Genomic DNA, 13,453 nt, shown 5'->3' with positions numbered 1-13,453 from the left:
ATATATTAACATAAATGAACATATAATATAGTAATGTAATCAAACACGATTAAACATATATGAACATAAAATAAACTTATATGAACGAACATAAACGAACGTAAACGAACAACGTAAACGAACGTTCACGAACATAATTGAACGAACGTGACCATTGTTCATGTTCGTTCATTTAACTAAACGAACAAGAATTTATGTTCGTGTTCGTTCATTTATTAAATAAACGAACATAAATGAACTTCCCGCCGAATGGTTCATAAACAGTTCGCTGAACGTTCACTTCATTTACAGCCCTACATATGGTAGATGGAGAAAAAAAATACAAGGCACATTGAAGTTAACACACACATCTCAAAGTTATCATAGTTACCACAACAAGAATCCACAAGTACAACACGGAAACCATTATGCACAATCTCATAATCATAATCAAGAATCTACATCTAGCACCATCACAAAATTTCTAAATTAAGATGAATTCCACCCCAAGAATTCACAAAAATAAGATGGAATTTCCAAATGTTTACGAATTATAACTTCAAAAGAATGATAAAGAAAAAACATATTTAGTAACTTGAAGTAAAAACAATCATATCCTAAAGGTTTCTTGAAACAATCCACCATGTCAAACAGAAGCTTTTTAGAATCACTAACAAGACACCAGATATATAATAACTCAACCTCATCAAAAAAAGAAAACCGGGAGACAACAAATTAAAGCAATCAAAGAAAATATTGATGACTGAAAATTGAGAAGCATTTATTTTTTATTACTTGGTTGACAAAAACAATAGTGAAAAGGGAACATTATGAAACACTACAAAACAAGAAATTAATTAACGATATGACCAAGGGTGGAGCCACCCTAGGACCAGGGTAGGCCCAGGCCCACCCTCAAATTTTCAAATTTTTTTTTTTATTTCAAAATAAAATAATATTAGGGTGTAAGTAATTCAAAAAACATATGTAGTTGAGTTGGCAAGGCACATAATATCAAATCCTTGGCTTTAAATTTTGGCATGTTTTTTTAAATAATTTATTTTTAAAGTTAGTTCCTCATATTTAGAAATTCAATTTCTATAATAAGTTAGTTTTTAAAATTTACATATTTCATACCTTAAATTTTATAAATTTGCACAATTCCATTCTTAGATAAGTTTATTTACTTTTTAGTTTTTCTTTTTCAGATTTAATTTACTTATATATATAAAAATTGTATTTAAGGGGTTATTTTACACCTTCAAAATCAACGCTCAAATGACCCATTCTCACAATGAGAATGTATATAACCCTATTCTGGTCTGGTCCGGTATGAAATGAACTTATAATCATAGAATCGACTCGATCATCAGATTATAGATTATAAGTTCATAACCTAAGCCCATTACCATTTTGGGCCGGCCATATATATATATATATATATATATATATATATATATATATATATATATATATATATATATATATATATACAAAAGGAACACCCTAAAAAAAAAATTTGGCTCCGCCCCTGGATAAGACTAACTAAACAAACAACTCAAGTATCACACACAAAAAAAAAAAAAAAAAGAGTATAATGCTATAAAACTCCCATAAAACAAAAGCAAATATCAGATCCAATAAACTATAAACAAATAGAGTCAAAGTAGATAATTGGCCAATAAACACAATCGGAGATAACTAGGGCGATTGTTTATCAGTTTATGCAGATTATTATCAAGTGGCATTTCGAATACATGACACATAATTACACCTTTTTAAATGATTGTTTATAAATTGAAAATATATAAACCTAAAATGAGTCTTAACATCAGAAAAACCGTTCACACCATATCAACAAATGTAGCACACAAACCATGCACAAAACATGGAACAACAATTTACAGCAATGACATAAAAAAATGTAATAATAAGAATCAAAAGAAATAACAAGTGTAACCAAAAATAATGCATTATAATCAACTCATCTAACAACTCTTGCTCTGGTAATGGATAATAAATAAACAAGAACAAACACTCCCACAAAGAACCAACATAAAGCCTAGTTTCAAAATCGAAACAAGTGTAACCAAAAATAATAAAAACAGAGATTATTAATCTACCATCAACCATGATTGAACAAAAAGCAATTAAACAAAAAAATATGTTCACCAAAAATTGGCTTTGTGAATCTCCCACTATTGATTAAACAAATAACCAACAATTATGTTCTCTGATTCGATCTCGGAAGAAAGACTTGGTGTTATGAAACTACAGTTAAATAGAAAAAAAAAAAAAAAAAAAAGGTTAGCAATAAGTAATTATTAAAAACCCACCTATGCCATAAAACAAAACAAATATAACATCTCTAATTGTAAAGAAAACAGGTAAAGGCACTCAAATATATATTAGATTCTTTTCCAAACTGTCATTGACATTAAACTGTAATGTGTCAATAAAGACAGCTTTCAAGAATCTATAAAAAAAAATCAACAAACAAGACTCACCCCCCTGAAACATGCAAACATAATTAATTAAGTGAAAAACCAAAAGAAATATAAAGTCAGGAATTATGATATCCTTGAAATTAACAAAAACTCTAGAAATATCAACACAAACACACACATACATCTCCATCACCACAAAATAAGATTTTGCATGATTGAAAACTAAACATAACTATTTAACGGATAAGAACAATTTATGAAACTAATCACTAAAATTAAGATGAAATCCATGTCACCCCAAGAATTCACAAAAAAAATAAGCAACAGTTACAAATAGAGCCACACAAGAACTCAGTGTGCCTAATTATAATCCTAAAAACATAATATTATAATCAAGAATCAACATCTAGCATAATATCAGCCAAGTTGACAACAAAATTAAAGTTGGCAAAGATAAAGCGAAGGAAAAAAAAACACCTTTTAGGCATCAAATAATTTCGAAACCAATCTCTGGTATCGGAAATTGAAATCAAAGCATAATCAAAGAATTCAGAAGAATAACATGCCAAGATTGAATATAAATTCATACTCTACAGAAATTCACACTTAACAATTACCTGAAATATGAAGATGAAGTACGATCGAGAAAACCCTAAAACCAGTGGGAATTTGAAAGCAATGAAATTTGAGATGAAAGCGATGAAGTTTAAGGAGCTCCATCGACACTTATTTATACACCCAATCTCATGGATTAACGGTTATATTTTTAAATTCTCTAATTTATTGATAATTTGATATTACCTTATTTAGTTTCATAAAGTTTATTTTTGAAAATTTTTTGAACAGCGTACATGAAATATAATTTATATAATAAGTACGAGAAATCTAAAAATAATCATACAAATTAAAACAAAATCTATATCTAATTTTAAAAGGAAACGGTAATATTTTCAAATATTATATTAATCTTTAGAACTTTTTTGTTTTTGGAACTACACGATGCACGAATTATAATCTAATAAAAATATTATTATTATTATTATTTTTCTTTTAAGAAAAAACGTTTCTTGATTACAAATAATTAATTAAGTCATGATAACGAGAAATGGTTGAATTAGCAATTTTTGTGTTTTCAAGCCTCTTAAACACGTTTAATATTTTTATATATAAAATACAAATTATTAACTTTGAAGGAGTTTGGTCAATGGATATGTTGGAATTGCATGAAACTTATGTCCTGAGTCGTTCGTGTCACCAACTGTGTGGCCTGATTAAGTTTATTGACGGGGCTGATGACATGAGCAGACATATTGTTGACATTCCAAAGTCGTCACCCAATGGACTGGAAGCCGACCTCAATGATGAGTTGGTGATCGATGCTCAGCTACTTGATTGTGATTTTAAACTACCTATTACCACCGTCAAAAGCATCCCTCATAACTGTTGTATGGCTTTCTCTTAGGCTTTGGAAGCAGCCCTTTCCAAGGTGGTTGCTCATCCCGGGTTCGTTAAAGCGTAGGTTGCTTTGTTAATTCTTCCTAGGTGTACTCTTCAGGTGTTTAGGGCCAATAATAGGCAAGAAAGTAGGTATGACAACAGGAATTCTTTGCAACATCGCAATATCCTAAGCACATTAGCTACTTGGGGCACTGAAGACGGTATTGTCAAGCTAGTAAAAAACTTAGTTGATAATGCAAGACTAGAGCAACAAGGCAAAAAAGAAGAGTACAATCAGTGGGAAAGAACACTGGGCAGCAACAATGTCAGACAACATCTTCGTAAGGTTGTCGATGGACATTTTACAGCAGTAGTGAAAGTTTTATGTTTGTCACAACTAGCATTTTTTAGCTAGGAAATTATATTCTCATGTAAACATCATTTATTGTAAGGCATGTACTCTAAGTGATCATCATGCTCTATGCTCAATCAAAACCATCTATTTGAATCCAAACTCTCAATTTAAGTTCAAAACCTAATGCAAAACATTTCATATGGATTGAAAATCCTAGAAATCCCAGCCCAAGTTAATATGGACTAGGATCCTCTTATTGGGCCTAGTGGACCAATAAACTTTCAATTTGACTATTTGGGCCCAGGAACCCTAATTGGGCTCTAACTGGACCCACATTCATAAGATTTAAAAATTTTTGGGCCATGTGAGCCTAGAATAATGCATCTTATCTCTAATGGGCTTTGTTGGGCCATAAATGATTTCATTTGCCCAAATGGGCCGTGAACCCTTTTAATTGGGCTTTATTGGGCCGTGAACCCTCATAAGGGCCCAATGGGCCGAAAAATATTAGTGGGCTTCATAAAATTCGAACAAAGCCAAGAATGGGTCCAAAACCATTTCATCTTCATTCCTCTTAGCCCATTCTCGGCCCAATATGTGTATAAAAAAAGAGAAAAAGGGATTATTTTTGCAATTGACACCTCACTTTTGCATGGTGGATTTCCATGCACACATCACCTCAATCCTCTCTCATTCCCTCTTCTTCTACTCTCGGCCGAACCCTCACCCCTCACCATCTCCACTTTCTTTCAAAAATCTCTCAAGAACTCTCTCAAAAACTCCTCCTTCCTCCTCTAAGTTTTCAAGATTTTGTGTGTATTTTCAAGAGGTTTTTCATCAACATCATCATCCTTGGTAAGTTCTTACTTGAATCTATGGTTTAACTTCAAGATTTCATCAAAAATCTCTTCTTAACCCATATCATTTCATGATCTATACTCTTGAACTTCATAGAGTTTGAAAACCATCTCAAGGAGCTTGCTAGGGCCGAGATCTTCTCACATCTTCACCAAAAACCGAATCCAAACCTCAAAGTGGGTTCATACCCCTTGATTTTCGGGTTTTACTATGTTTTGGGGGAGGATACAAGTTGATTTGTGCTAGATCTATGTATTTGTGCATGTTTATGTGTGTTCTTTAAGTTATATGTGTGATTTTGTGAAAAACTTCATAGATCTCGACAATATATGTGAACTAAAACACTTTATACAACTTACCACAAAGATAAAAGTGTTAAACATGTTAGGAATGTTGGAAAGACTAAACAAAAGCTTGTAAAGGGACCATTTTTGACAAATAAACAAAAAGAAGGTGGTTTTTATGAAACTTACGGTTTTACATGGACTAAAAGAGTCAAAATACATAGAAATGGTTCTTTATGATAAACATAGTTTTAAAAGGACAAAAAGTGTTAAATTTCGTATTATGGGCCTTAATGTGGGCCTTCACGGTTTTGTTGGGCCAAATTTGTAAATTTAAGATTTTTATGGATTAAATGGTCATTTAACACAAACTTGATCCAAAAATGTAAATTTACGATTTTATGGGCTGAAAACATCACTTTATTTGAATTTGGGCCGAAAATGTTATTTTTACAAAACTTGGGCCGAAAATGTCATTTTAGCTAAAAAGGGGCTGGAAATGTAAATTATATATATATATATATATATATATATATATATATATATATATATAGGCCGAAAATGTAAATTATATATTAACGGGCTGAAAACACCAATTTATATTTACTTGGGCCAAAAATGTCAACTTACATACAATTGGACTAAAGATGTAAATTTTCATGTTTATTGGGCCTAACATGTGTAATCTGTGTTAATGGGCTCTAGTGGCCCATTTACAAGCTTATTGGGCCTAGATTATACATCACATGTTTATCGGGCCTTAGTGGCCCATTTACATGCTTATTGGGCATGGATTATACACTACATGTTTATTGGGCCTTAGTGGCCCATATACATGTTTATTGGACCTAAACTATACATTACATATTTACTGGGCCTTAGTGGTCTTTCTACGTGTCTGTTGGGCCTCGTACATTCATTTGCATACTCGTTGGACTTTTCAAACATAAAACATACAAGTAAACATTATATAACATAATACAACATTCGCGTAAACTCAGTCAAGGATGCTAGTGAGACATGTCGGTTGACACCTCTCGAGTGTACAATCGTAGCCTGTAGTTATAACCATAGTCTCCTAGAGGGAGAGCGAGAGTTTGTGTATAGTTCTATACGAGGTGATACCCCACACCTGAGTTGTTTGCTACAGTTAGACTAGGCTAGTTTAGGGTGACAAACCTTACCGTAAATCAAGCCGGCGCCTAAGAACGCCACGACAGGCGAATTCATCATAATCAAGAATCGTTAAAACGGCTCACATAGAGATCCTCTCCAAAATAATTTTATGGAACACCTATAAAATCTTTTTGGTACAAAAACATTCATACACTGATATTCGGTCTTAGGGTTGAGACCACAACACTTTTATAAATAGAAAATATAGGATTTTCTAGGGAAATACACAGCTAAACAATGCCTTTTACTTACAACAGAAAATACAGGGTTTTTATTTGGATTACATTTTATATACATTCCAAAAACGGAAAACACACATGCATAAATACCAGATTTTGATACATCACTTTCAAACCATTTTTACAGAAAATATCGGATTTTCTGGTGTTTTACGAACAATACAAAACTTTTTCATTCAAACATGTTTATGAACTCACCAACATTATATATGTTGACGTTTTCAAAATAACTTGTATTCTCAGGGAATCGTTAAGCGGAAAGGTCAACAGGAAATGTGGAAATTTGTTATATTTTGTTATCATCATACATTGAATATTTTGGCATGTAATTTATGATACTATACTTGATGTAAACAATGCTGGTTGTATTTTGATATGTACGATGATAGTGTTGTCTTGTTTCAATTATATACATTGTGATGATATTACAAGATGAAGTCACGCATAAGCCCCCGGATGTTTTCTGTCGTCTGGTTCGGGGGGGGGGGGGGTGACAGATTGGTATCAGAGCCAGGTTTATAGTGAACTGACATATCTAATCATACTTGATATGCAACTATAAATACAATGGGACTAAAACACTCTGAATAAAATGAATACCTAGGTTTGCATTAAAACTACAAAACTTAAAGTCTCTGGAGGAAATGGAACACTGTGATTAAACTCGGACAGTTATGTAGTCATATTGGGGAGAAATATAGTCTGATCGACTATATTTATTCAAAATATGACCAACATTTGTTTGGGGGTAATCATGGCGGGAAATGGACCTAGAAACTTACCTCATATCCAAAACTTCTAAGGAATTCAAACACAAATAATTAAAATACTATAGGAGTATTTTTGGAAAACTTATTGCACGTACCCCCCCCCCCTTTTACCCACTTCTTACTCCCAGTTTCACGCGCAGTTGCCATGGACGAAGCACATCAAGGCGTTCTTTTCTGTCATGCCCTAGTGGCCTACGGGATGATCGAGGAAGACCCCGTAATGGGTCAGGAGGCAGCCCGCGGTGTCGGGCCTGAGGAGTACGTTGAGACGGACTATGAGTTTGGGGAATCCGATGAGCACATGGAGGAGGGTGGAGACACTAATGAAGTCCCCAGTGAACCTCCCACTTCAGAGATAGTATAGGATCACTCCACAGCACCACGAGATCCCGTAGATAGGACTCGCTCCCTAGAGGAGGAGGTTGCCACCCTTCGGCAACAACTATTAGCAACAGAGGCCCGAGCTGTACAGGCAGAGCACAAGAGGGATGAGGTAGTCAGGGAGATGGTCGAGATGGCTGATCTTGTAGCACGACATTTCCGCATATGATTTCGTTACCAGACCCACCCCGTCGCAACTAGTACCCATTCATGTACTATCGTTATGATTTCCTTTTATGTATTACTCTATGTACGATCGACCATATGTTTAAGTGATTACACTACTCATAGGGTCGTCATGCTGTTGGATCATATGTTTTCCTATGTACTGTATGCCTTTTAGGGAAATTTTCCCTGTATTAAAATGGTTATTACTAATGAAAATGATATATATATATATATATATATATATATATATATATTATCATGATGTTGTGATATGCTATGTGTTCTATTACTTTTACTGCATGTTGATTGTATGCATTCACTCACTTATACACAACCGAATCACTGACACTGTGCTATAACCAAGAAATCGTGAAACTGAATACATTGGATACTCAACATCTTTCAGTTCCATGACAGAAAGATGCCTCAAAGACCAAACCGCGGAAACAACACGACACCGATACTACCAGAAGTAAACTCAGTCGCATTCCAAGCGGCAGTGTCAGCTGCAGTCACTGCAGCACTGGCGTAAATTCACAACGGAAACAACGGTGGAGGTGACGGGCAGGGAACCGGAAGCACAAATCATGGAACAAACCACAAGAACCTGCACCTACAAGGACTTCACCAACGCCAAGCCTCGAACCTTCAACGCGACGGGAGGCGTAATAACCCTGAAAAGATGGATAGAGAAGGTGGAATCAGTGTTTGAAATCTGTGGATATCCGAATGGGTGCAAGGTCAAGTTTGCGGCCTGCACATTCATTGATCAAGCTCTCTCCTGGTGGAATGGTCACGTAGAAGCCATGACACTCCCTGTGGCGAACGCCATGCCATGGGAGGAGCTTAAGGAAATGTTGTTGGCTGAGTACTGTCCAAGGGGAGAAATTCAGAAAATGGAACAAGAACTTTGGAACCTCACGGTTCAAAACTCTGACATCGATGCGTATATATCAAGGTTTAGTGAGCTGTCTCTTTTGTGTCCCAGAATGATCACGTCTGAAGGGAAGAAGATTGAAAGATTTATCTGAGGATTGACTGCGCCAATCCAAGGGAATGTGATAGCAGCAAACCCGACCATGTATGATAGTGCAAAGAGACTAGCCAAGAAACTTTACGACCATGGAAACAAAAAGAGTGCCAAAACAGGGGAAGCGGAAGTTAAGACAGAAAGTGATAACAAGAAAGGGAAAAACAACAAACGGAAGGGAAGATAAAATTCAGAATCATCTAAGAAACAACAAAATGTGATTGTCCATGCTGCCACTCAAGCTACCACAACACCACATGCTCCAGCCTCATCCACACCAAATACTCCCAAGTAATACTCAGGGACCCTACCCAGGTGCAACAAATGCAATTTCCACCATCACGGGGAATGTAGAGAGATGCACTGCACAAGCTGCAACCGAAAGGGTCACACGACAAGATACTGTAGAACTCACCCTCAACAGAACCAACAGTCGAACAACAACAACAACAACAACAACAACTACAAAAACAACAACAACAACAACAACAATCGCAACAACAGTAACAACAACAATGTTGGGGCGAGTTACACCTGCTATGGGTGCGGAGGAACCAACCACTTCAAGCGCGACTGCCCCAAAGCAAACAACCAGGGGGCAGGAATATCAGGAAGAGTGTTGACAATGGGTCAAGGTGAAGCGGCACAGGACCCAACAGTTGTTACTGGTACGTTCCTACTTAACAACACATACGCATGCATCTTATTCGATAGTGGGGCGGAGCGAAGTTTTGTTAATAATAAATTCAAACACTTACTAAATCAACAACCCCAGAAGCTCAACAAAGCCTTCACGGTGGAAATGTCTAATAGGAAAACTGAAACAACCAAAGATGTCTATGTAGGGTGCACATTAACACTAAAAAATCACTCTTTTCAAATAGATTTGATGCCAGTAAATATTAGGAGTTTTGATGTGATAATCGGCATGGATTGGTTAAGCCCCCACCATGCTGATATTATGTGTTGCGAGAAGGCCGTTTGCCTTCAACTCCCCAATCACAAAACCCTAATAATCTATGGTGATAAACTTGGCACCAATCTTCGTCTTATCTCATGCATCAAGGCACAAAAGTGTCTACACAAGAAGAACTATGCATTCCTCGCTCATGTTGTGGATAAGACCAAAGAGGAAGTAAACATTCAGGAAATTCCAGTGGCATGTGACTTCCCGGATGTATTTCCAGAAGATCTTCTGGGAATACCCCCAGAAAGACAGGTCGAATTCTGAATCGACCTAATACCAAGAGCCACATCAATTGCCAAATCACCCTACAGGTTAGCTCCCGCCGAAATGCAGGAGTTATCCAGCCAACTAAGCGAGCTGCTGAGCAAAGGGTTCATCCGACCAAGCTTCTCACCCTGGGGAGCTCCGGTCTTGTTTGGCAAGAAAAAGGACGGGTCCTTCAGAATGTTCATCGATTATAGGGAATTAAACAAGCTCACCTTCAAAAATCGGTACCCACTTCCTCGAATCGATGATCTATTTGACCAGCTTCAAGGAGCTAGTTATTTCTCAAAAATAGATCTGAGGTCCGGTTACCATCAACTCCGAGTTCGGGAAGAGGATATTCCCAAAATTGCCTTTCGAACACGATACGGTCATTACGAATTTGTCGTGATGTCCTTCGGTCTAACAAATGCACCCGCTACATTTATGGACCTCATGAATCGAGTATGTTGCCCATTCCTTGATAAATTCGTGATTGTCTTCATCGACGATATTCTCATTTACTCTCGAAGCAAAGAAGAGCATGGTCAACATCTCCGCCAAGTCTTAGAAACCCTAAGAGCTGAAAGACTTTATGTGAAGCTTTCCAAATGCGAATTTTGGATCCGCAGTGTAAACTTTTTAGGTCATGTAGTCAGCAAGGAAGGGATTCACGTAGATCCTTCTAAGATCAAGGCCATTGAAGGCTGGGCGATTCCGAAAACACCAACGGAAATCCGTCAATTCTTGGGTCTCGCAGGCTACTACCGAAGGTTTATCCAAAATTTTTCCAAGATAGCCAAACCCCTCACCGCCTTGACACAAAAGGGTGTATCTTTTAACTGGACGGAAAAGCAAGAAGCCGCCTTCCAAACCCAGAAGCGAGCCCTTTGTAGTGCACCAGTGCTATCCTTACCATAGGGGACCGAAGATTTCGTAGTCTACTGTGATGCTTCGAATCAAGGGTTAGGTTGTGTCCTCATGCAGCATGGAAAGGTGATAGCTCACGCATCTAGACAACTAAAGAGGCATGAATTAAATTACACCACACATGATCTCGAGCTGGGAGCTGTGGTCTTCGCCCTAAAGATTTGGAGGCACTACCTCTACGTTACAAAGTGCACCATCTTCACGGATCACAAAAGCCTCCAGCACATCCTAAACCAAAAGGAATTAATCATGAGGCAGCGAAGACGGGTTGAGCTGCTAAATGATTACGAGTGCGAGATCAAGTACCACCCAGGAAAGGGTAACGTGGTAGCCGATTCCCTGAGCAGAAAAGAATACTCAGGTTGCCGGGTAAAAACCTTATCAATAACCATCCAATCCCACCTAACCTCACAAATCAAGGAAGCCCAAACAGATGCATTGAAACCGGAGAACGTCACAAATGAGACTCTGCGTGGGATGGACAAGAACTTTGAAGTCAAGGAGGACAGAGCTTATTATTTCATGAACAGAATTTGGGTCCCTAAGCTTGGGGGATTCAGAGAAATGATCATGAACGAATCTCACAAGACGCGATATTCCATCCATCCGGGTTCGGATAAGATGTACCTGGACATAAAGCAGCATTATTGGTGGCCAAATATGAAGGCAGAGATCGCCACTTACGTGGGCAAGTGTCTCACTTGCGCCAAGGTGAAAGTAGAATACCAAAATCCCTCGGGACTATTACAACAGCCAGCAATACTCGAGTGGAAATGGGAAAGGATTACTATGGACTTCATGACCAAATTGCCAAAGACAACATACAGATTGGATGCTATATGGGTAATTGTTGATAGGTTAACTAAATCCGCTCATTTCCTGCCAATAAAAGAATCTTACAAGATGGAAAGGTTGACGCGAATCTAAATCAGAGAGATCGTAAGACTTCATGGGGTGCCAGTTTCTATCATCTTGGATCGAGATACTAGGTTTACCTCACGGTTTTGGCAGTCACTTTAGAAATCAATGGGAACACAACTAGACATGAGCACTGCTTACCACCCTCAGACCGATGGCCAAAGCGAACGAACCATCCAAACACTTGAAGACATGCTCCGAGCCTATGTGATTGACTTCGGAAAGTCATGGGATACCCACTTGCCCTTGGTTGAATTCTCATACAACAACAGTTACCACACGAGCATCAAGGTTGCTCCTTTCGAGGCTCTTTATGGTCGTAAATGCAAATCGCCTTTATGCTGGGCTGAGGTGGGTGACACTCAACTAGCGAAAGGACAATCACCAGACAGCACTCTCACAGGGTCAGAAATCATTCGAGAAACAATCGAGAAGATAATCCAAATCAAAGCCCGACTTCAAGCATCGCGAGACCGACAGAAGAGCTATGCTGACAAACGGCGAAAGCCTCTGGAATTCCAAGTCGGGGATCGGGTGCTGTTGAAAGTCTCCCCCTGGAAAGGAATGATCCGCTTTGGGAAACGGGGAAAACTGAACCCGTAATACTTCGTACCGTTCGAGAATCTTGCCCGAATTGGTCCGGTAGCCTATAAGCTGCAGCTACCTTTAGAGCTTAGCAATGTACACCCCGTGTTACACGTCTCGAATTTGAAAAAGTGCTTAGCGGATGAAACTCTTGTCATTCCTTTAGAAGAGATTGAAATAAACGAGAATCTCCTGTTCGTCGAAAAACCAGTCGAGATAATGGATAGGGAAGTGAAGCGTACGAAGCAGAACCACATTCCGATTGTGAAGGTTCGATGGAACGCTAAGCGTGGACCGGAATTCACATGGGAACGCGAAGAACAGATGAAGCAGAAGTACCCTCACCTATTCTCTAATTCATGATCCTACATTTCGAAAAAATTTCGGGACGAAATTCCCTCTAACGGGGGGATGATCTCACAACTAGCATTTTTTAGCTAGGAAATTCTATTCTCATGTAAACATCATCTATTGTAAGGCATGTACTCTAAGTGATCATCATGCTCTATGCTCAATCAAAACCATCTATTTGAATCCAAACTCTCAATTTAAGTTCAAAACCTAATGCAAAACATTTCATATGGATTGAAAACCCTAGAAATCCCACCCAAGTTAATATGGACTAGGATCCTCTTATTGGGCCTAGTGGACCAATAAAATTTCAATTTGACTATTTGGGCTAAGGA

The 13,453-nt window shown here is 37.6% G+C and overlaps 1 long non-coding RNA gene across 1 annotated transcript; it reads right to left on the bottom strand.

The window, feature by feature from the left end:
* Positions 1-1,977: 1,977 nt before the first annotated feature.
* On the bottom strand, positions 1,978-3,133 carry LOC145110872 (uncharacterized). The gene is made up of 2 exons (XR_013710078.1): positions 3,044-3,133; positions 1,978-2,250 (listed from the first exon to the last, which is right to left on the bottom strand). It is a non-coding gene; the product is annotated as an uncharacterized LOC145110872 (long non-coding RNA).
* Between the last annotated feature and the right edge of the window lie 10,320 nt (positions 3,134-13,453).

The sequence above is a fragment of the Lactuca virosa genome, chromosome 5 (genome assembly GCF_052849685.1).
Source record: "Lactuca virosa cultivar CGN04683 chromosome 5, Lactuca_virosa_CGN04683_v6, whole genome shotgun sequence".
NCBI lineage: Eukaryota > Viridiplantae > Streptophyta > Magnoliopsida > Asterales > Asteraceae > Lactuca > Lactuca virosa.
The sequence above is the reverse complement of the archived record's forward strand: the minus strand, read 5'-3'. Positions and strand labels throughout refer to the sequence as shown.